Below are 7,387 nucleotides of genomic sequence, written 5' to 3'. Positions count from 1 at the left end.
GGTCGCTGCTCCTTTCTTCCTGCAGGTCTCCCTGGAGGATGGAGGCTTGGGGAGCCCAGGTGAAGCCTGTTACACAAAATTACCGAGCCAGTTAAACCATCTAGCTTGGCGCTAATGAGTCGCTTACCGCAGTTAAAGGGCAGCCGCTGGTTTTCCGTAAGGAGGGTACGTTGCAGGTGTAGTGTATTTACTGTAATGCAAATTCAAAGCGGCTCAGGTGTGAAAAGCAACAGGAGGATGCCTCACGCACCGAGTGCGGCCGGGAGCTGCCGGTATGGAGCGTGATGATTACCTGATGCTTACTTGATTACCTGATGCTTGAGCCGGGGTGAGTCAGTCTGGGGGGTTTTCCCCCCACTCCAAGGCTGTGCAAACCTCACACATGAGCTACTGCATTGATTAAACCAGTAGTTCTGCTTGTACTTTTTCTTAGTATTTACACTCTTAAAATGTCTGATAAAAAATAATTTCATTGATCTTATTAAAGTGGGTTTTATCACAGGGCTTGAAGTCGTGAAATTACTGTAAAAGCAATTAAGATTATTTTCATTTTGACTGAAATGACATTATCCCATCCCCTTACTTTTCCGCCACTCTCAAAAGCCTGTTCTGGTGCACCAACCTCTTTTCATTAGAATTTGATTTACCAATTAGAGACAATTAAACACAACAAATTCTATTAAGCACTAATTTACCTAGAAATATTGCTGATAACAGCTTAATCCAGTTACTTTTTACTACTATGGGCCTTAGCACTGTAGGTGCAATTTATGAAGTGAATACCCAGCTGTGTAAACTGACTATAGGTGTTTATACATCTTTGTGATACTGTGTAACTAGTTGCTTGTCGCTCTCCCCATAAAGTGTATACTTTTTTTTCTTTGTATATAGAGCCAAATAAAAATATTTAACCAAAGACCTTGGCTGTGTCTCATATAGAGAAGTTAATTCCTCAGAATGCCTTTATCTCTCTTATTTTGGATGTGACTCATTTCCTCAGCCCACTCAGAGAACTGGGAACCAGAGAAGATGGGGAAAAAAGGGATCATGACCTCCATGCTAGCTAAAAGAAAGCGGGAAGCGAGGCTGGTCACGTTTACCCATGAGCGGTACTATCGCTGGCAGTGGCAATTAGCAGCTCTGTGGCCAGGCCACATGCTATTTTTATATGACTCACCTACAACGTCATCACTGCATACCACCTTCCACCGCTCTTTGGGAAGGAAAATTACAAAGACTTAAAGGGAATTTGCAGATTGTAAAAGCAAATAACACATTAAAGAAAAAAAATATATAGTTTTTACTTGAAGTGAAAAGTGGTTTGTAATTTTACTCACACAACTGAGAGGAGGAGGAATTTTTAAACAAATTCAAGTGCGATGTGTACGTGTAAATCCAGAATCCATTTCCACGGGCTTACATACCTCACTCATCTCATCTACACTCCCACCTGGAAGAGTATACCTTCTTTTTTGGCAGCTGGAATGATACCCGGAGGGAAGGAAAAGTTAACTTACCTTACTTCAGGGAAGGTTTCAGGTCAGGCTTCCCAGAGAAGAGGTTTGGAATTTAAATGCACTATTGCAGTGTGTTTTGTCTGATAGAGCACAGTATCAGGTGGTTGTCGTAAGATGAAAAAGGGTAAACATAAAAAGCGCAGAGAAAACCTGAGGTAATTGGAAAAAAAAAAAAAAAGAGTATTATTTGTTCAAATGAAACAGCTATACTAGCAAAGGGATTCTTAGCTAGCATCATTGTCTCCACCTGAGGAAGGTTGCTGATAGAGTTACATTATGGACCTTAAATTTGGACAAAGCCTAAGGGAATGGGGCTTTGGATGGCCTTGTTTGGCTGGCGGCTCTGGTAACCAGCCCTCCACATCCACCTCAAAACCCGTCTCCTCCAGCCACTGGGGACTGCTCGCCTGCCTCAGCACTAGGGGCTGAACTCCAGGTGTTACCCTAAACGCATCTCTCCTGCCCTCACCCATCCAAACAGCAATTAGAAAGCAGTTATTGGGCTTTGCCATTTTTCTTCTCAGCTTCTAAGCCATGTGAAATGCAAAAACTAAAATCAAGAAGCAGCCACCTTTTCCTAAGGTTGGTTTTACAGGGCTCAGGAGTGAAAGTTTTGCCCAAGTGAAGTTAATGGGAGTTTTGCCAATGGCTTCAGTGGAGCCTGGATTTTTGCCCAGATGCTCTAGAGAAACAAAAGGCACTTTTTTTTCTTTTTTTTTTTTTTTTACTTTCCCTGGCTTGGTACATACCTTTGGTTCACCTTTCTCATTTAATTACAATTATTAAAATAAAATCCAGGTTGTGTGTTTGTAGGTATTTCTCTAGAGGTTTGTATGTAACCAGCTCTGAGTCCAATGATAAAGGAAGAGCTCCGGTGACAGTGAAGCATTCCCTTCTGTGGGACAGGAGTTTGGCAAAGCCAGGGCTGAGGGAAGGTTTCAGACTTTATATCCAGGGATCACACATGTTTCAGCCTTTGGAAGCCAACCCCAATGCACTCACCAAGGACCCTGCGCATCCCTCTGCTCCCTCCACAAGCTCCCCACTCCATGTGCTGCCAAGTTCATGGTAAAACTTCTCCTGATTTCAAATTCAGCCCAGGTTTCCTCCAGGGAGATACAAGCCCATGAATAACCACCAGACTGACGTTTCCTTCTATCTACAATTTCATTATTTGAAATTAAGGGATGTTTTATGATATTTTCATTATTGTAATCATATCATTGTTTCGGGGTTTTAGGTAAGGTGGTTGAGCACACACTACATACTATGCTACAAAAAAAGATAGTTAAAAATAATTTGAACTTAAATTAAAGTACTTTAAATGCATTTTAAATACTTGTATTCACTTTCAGGAGACAGTTGCAATTTCTCTCTTTCTTTCTTAGCAGCTTCCATCCTTTTGCTTTATTTTCAAACAGTTCTCAGGTGCTTTTTGCTTTCTGACATCCTGTCAAAATGCTAATACAGGATAAGAGCAGCAGAGGAGTTCTCCATGTTTCTTGATAGCAGGAACTGCCCTGTATAACAAAAGCCATTTAACAGGTTAAATGCATCACCTGAGACATGCATTAAAGAGGTATCATCCCTCTAATATTATCTTGCTTTCCTAAATGCTACTAAATCTCCCCTACTGTACTTTTGCATTGTCATACTAACAAAATAATCTATTGTTTTTAATAAATGTTAAAAGAAGCCAATCAATGTTTGCATTTATCTGCCTCTGAGTACAGTGAACACAATCTGTTGTAGATACCCTCATTGGTATTCACAAACCAGTTGACCTTTTTTAATCACATCATTATGTAAAAGACAGAACGTACTTTCTCTCTTCCTTACAGTGGTACTATTGCTGAGGAGAATATGATTAATATACGAAAGACAAGACGATATTGACTCTTGCAGCTGCCCTCTACTCAGCATAGAAGGAGTTGTTCAGAGTATTACATTGGGTTCTTAGTCACGAATACAACTGTAATACTATAATCCGAGTGTGGCACCGCAGGTCTGATCCTATATGCCTTGTACAAACAGCACTGCAGTTCAAGCAAGTGGAAGTTTTGGATGCCAAAGAGGTTTTAATATATGTGGCCTTTGCCCATTTGTATAAGTAAAATGGTAGTTAACATTGTTTTGTCAAGGTAGATGCAGATTCCTTTGCTGTTTGCCTTTGAGTTTTCCCTTGGTTTTGCACTTGGATCCATGCTGTTGTCTAAAGGGGAGCAGCAGCCCTGGGGATCCCCACACCTGCACCTCTTTGTCCGTCAGCAGGCTCACCGCTACTGTTCCTACAAGCGAATCTCCTCAAACACAAAAGTCAGTACAACGATAGTTGTATCACTCTTCTCGAGCAGTATCAGTAGCTACTGCCATGTCTAAAGCAACGATCAACCCGAGATAAGCACTATCCAGCCAGAAAGGAGACGTGATTTATATCCTAAGGGTATGCAGACAACAGCGAGAGGGAGGGAAACACTGGGTAAGCAGAACTGTCAGACTGATATTTGGCAAATTAATGCCATGGCAGGTCTATATTTACATGCGCTCTGCCTTATAAGCAAGCTAGCTGGAGCTTACGGTTGCACAGAGAGGGGCAGAGAGAGCGAGTGCAGAGAGCGTGGGCACGCAGCACGCAGCACCTCTGTCGGTGTACTCAGTTACGCCATGTACAACTGTGCCGTGCAGTGACAGGGACAAGCTGTAATTGATGTGAGCTGCTTTCGGTCAATATCCACTGTGGTGGCCACTGAGCACTCTCAGTACACACTAAAGGCAAAGTACCCTCCGCTGTCCTTGGAGAAAACCACTGCACACAACAGCATTCCCCATTGCTATAAGGTGTTGGTAGGCAGCTGCTAGTCCACCCAACACGGAGACCGCAATAAAATAATTTCCCTGAGCTGCTTACCTGTGATTAAGCCAGCACAATTTGTGCACTGAGGCAGTCACAAGAGCAGATGCAAAGGCAGGGGCAATGAGCGCGACAGCAATCGGACGGATCTCAAAGCCATCCGCCTCCCAGTTTTTTTCTAAAGGTATTGGAAAAGGCTGAACTTGTCATCTCAGGCACCAGTGGAGGAGACAACCGCCTCGCACAAATCACAGCATTGGAGCAGTCTCCTTGCATGGGAAACAGAAGTAAAGCTATTGCGCTCCTGTGTAAGGGAGAGCTGTCCTCCTTCAACCAGCTTTCCTTCTGGTGCCTCCTGGTCTTCACCACTCAAAACTCAGGAGGCAATGGGATATACGGAAAAAGACGTATTCTCAAAGCATTTGAAAATTCAGTGAGCACTCTGACAGTAAACGGTTAGTGTCCAAAAGAAATGACTGTATGAGCACAACTAAGAAATATTTGTGTATATTTAAACAAAAGCTGGTTAAAAACATAAAAAAAAGAAAATGGCACTTTCAAGAAAGTTCAGATTGGTGTATTCAGTACTTTCAGACACAGTATAATTTATATATAAATATAATCTATATATGTTTTAATAAAACATATTAATTTATAGTACTGAATGTTCACGATACTGCTAACATCCCATCCCCCCCTCCAAGTTAACTAAGGTTACCATATGTCTGGGATTTCCCAGACATGTTTTCTTTTTATCTGAAGGAAAAGGTGGACTTTGTCCACCTTCCTAAGGTCCCTGGAGAAGGATTAATCCGGCGGAGCCAGCAGCAGTAGCTCCGGTCCTATGCTGGCCATAGAGTGCAATCCCCCCCAAAAGCTGTCGAGCGTGCACAGCCCAACAGTGCTGCCCATACAGAATCAGGCCGAGGGCCGTGTTGCACAACGCTTTGCCCACACGCTGCCAGTCGCTCCGCAGGCATCACTGTGCCTGGGCTGTCCTGGCTGTGTTGGCCTCGTTACGCACACAGGGAAGAGTTACTCTGTGCGGGGCAGAGCGTGTTGGACTCTTTTCCTACGAACTGCACAAGACATGAGGCCGTATTTCCATCTGGGGTTTCCCAGAGATGCGAAAGCCTTGTTCCAGGCAGGTAAACTTCCAGCAAGTGCCGGGAATAGACGATTCAAGGTAAACAGAAACCTGTGAGCATGCGTGCCATATGCTGTGAAAATTCCCCAGGAGGGAGGGGAAAGTGGAGGATTTTTACCCCTGAAACATATATGTGCTGGGGGGGAGGAGCTGGACGAGCTGCCTCTCGCCTGTGCCATGGGCTGGGGAAGAGAATTAGGGAGCCCTGCCTGCTGGAATAACCCTTCCAAAGAAATGCCTTTGGGGGAGAAGCTGTGCACTTCTGTATGCAGCAGCCTGGCCTGCTTACATCGAAGGGGAGCAGCAATGCCGTCCTTCAAGGGTGTTGCAAAGCAGTGCAACGACGTCATTAAAAAATGCAGTTAGTTCAGCGATGTGGAGTGGTGCTTGTCTCTCGCTCGCGCGGGGACTGCAGGTCTCCACAGGACCGTGTTGGCCCAGGACTGTTGGTGCGGGTGAGAAATGGGCTCCAGAGCGGGTCAGGAGCAGTGCGGAGCCCACACTGAAACTATCCTGTAGGGGAAAGACCTATAAAACTAGAAACACATCTGCTTTGCAGATCTGTTTAGCACTGAAGTTTCTAAGTAAGACAATTTTGCAATGCTTGGAATAGTATTTTCCCAGGCTGGAGGAGCTGGACGAGCTGCCTCTCGCCTGTGCCATGGGCTGGGGAAGAGAATTAGGGAGCCCTGCCTGCTGGAATAACCCTTCCAAAGAAATGCCTTTGGGGGAGAAGCTGTGCACTTCTGTATGCAGCAGCCTGGCCTGCTTACATCGAAGGGGAGCAGCAATGCCGTCCTTCAAGGGTGTTGCAAAGCAGTGCAACGACGTCATTAAAAAATGCAGTTAGTTCAGCGATGTGGAGCGGTGCTTGTCTCTCGCTCGCGCGGGGACTGCAGGTCTCCACAGGACCGTGTTGGCCCAGGACTGTTGGTGCGGGTGAGAAATGGGCTCCAGAGCGGGTCAGGAGCAGTGCGGAGCCCACACTGAAACTATCCTGTAGGGGAAAGACCTATAAAACTAGAAACACATCTGCTTTGCAGATCTGTTTAGCACTGAAGTTTCTAAGTAAGACAATTTTGCAATGCTTGGAATAGTATTTTCCCAGGCTTTTTTTTTTAAATATAAACCTATTGTGTGACTGCTTCCCTGGGTACCAATGGAGCGAGGTTCCAACTGCCAGAGCATTCCCTGACCAAAGCCTGCAGGTGCCTCTCTAGTTGTGTCCCCGACCCTTCTCTCAGAAGCTGTGCTGGCATCGGCAAGTAATTGTTCTTAATCTGGGAGCAGTGATACAGAACTTTAATTTGCTTACAGACACATCTCCCGGCTTCTGGGGAATTAAGTTACCCGATGACCTTTTACAAATGCGTACGCTTTAAAACCGGCATCAAAAGTCCGCGCAGTACTTCACAGATCAGCTCCCTTCCAGCCGCAAATCACCAATTTATGCCCTGGCCGGCTGCGATATCTAAATCTGAGACTCGCTTGATTAAAAGGAGCAGCTGCAGCCACGAGCCTAGCTTGATCCAAATACGATTATGTTCCCCATACCATGCGAACAGCCTAATGTGCCGTTTGAGCAGCGACCAGTTTGCCCATTAGCGCCGTCCCAGCGCAACTCCATTGCGCCAGCACCCTCGTGTCGCCCGCCCGCGCCCCTAGCCCGGCCGCGAACCAAGCGGACGCGCGGAGCCACCCTCCAGCTTGCCGCGCCCGGCCGCGCCGTTTCTACCGCGGAAGCGAAAGCCGCCTTTCGGCCTGGCTTTGGCGCCGCCGGAGAGGCGAGCGCTGATTGGCCGTTTTGAATCATCTCCGCGCGGCGCCATTGGCCGAGCGGGGCGGCGGCTGGTTCGAATGCGCCGCGCCCGC

This window comes from Charadrius vociferus, unplaced genomic scaffold (assembly GCF_000708025.1).
Source record: "Charadrius vociferus isolate BGI_N301 unplaced genomic scaffold, ASM70802v2 scaffold738, whole genome shotgun sequence".
In the NCBI taxonomy this organism is placed as follows: domain Eukaryota; kingdom Metazoa; phylum Chordata; class Aves; order Charadriiformes; family Charadriidae; genus Charadrius; species Charadrius vociferus.
The sequence above is the reverse complement of the archived record's forward strand: the minus strand, read 5'-3'. Positions refer to the sequence as shown.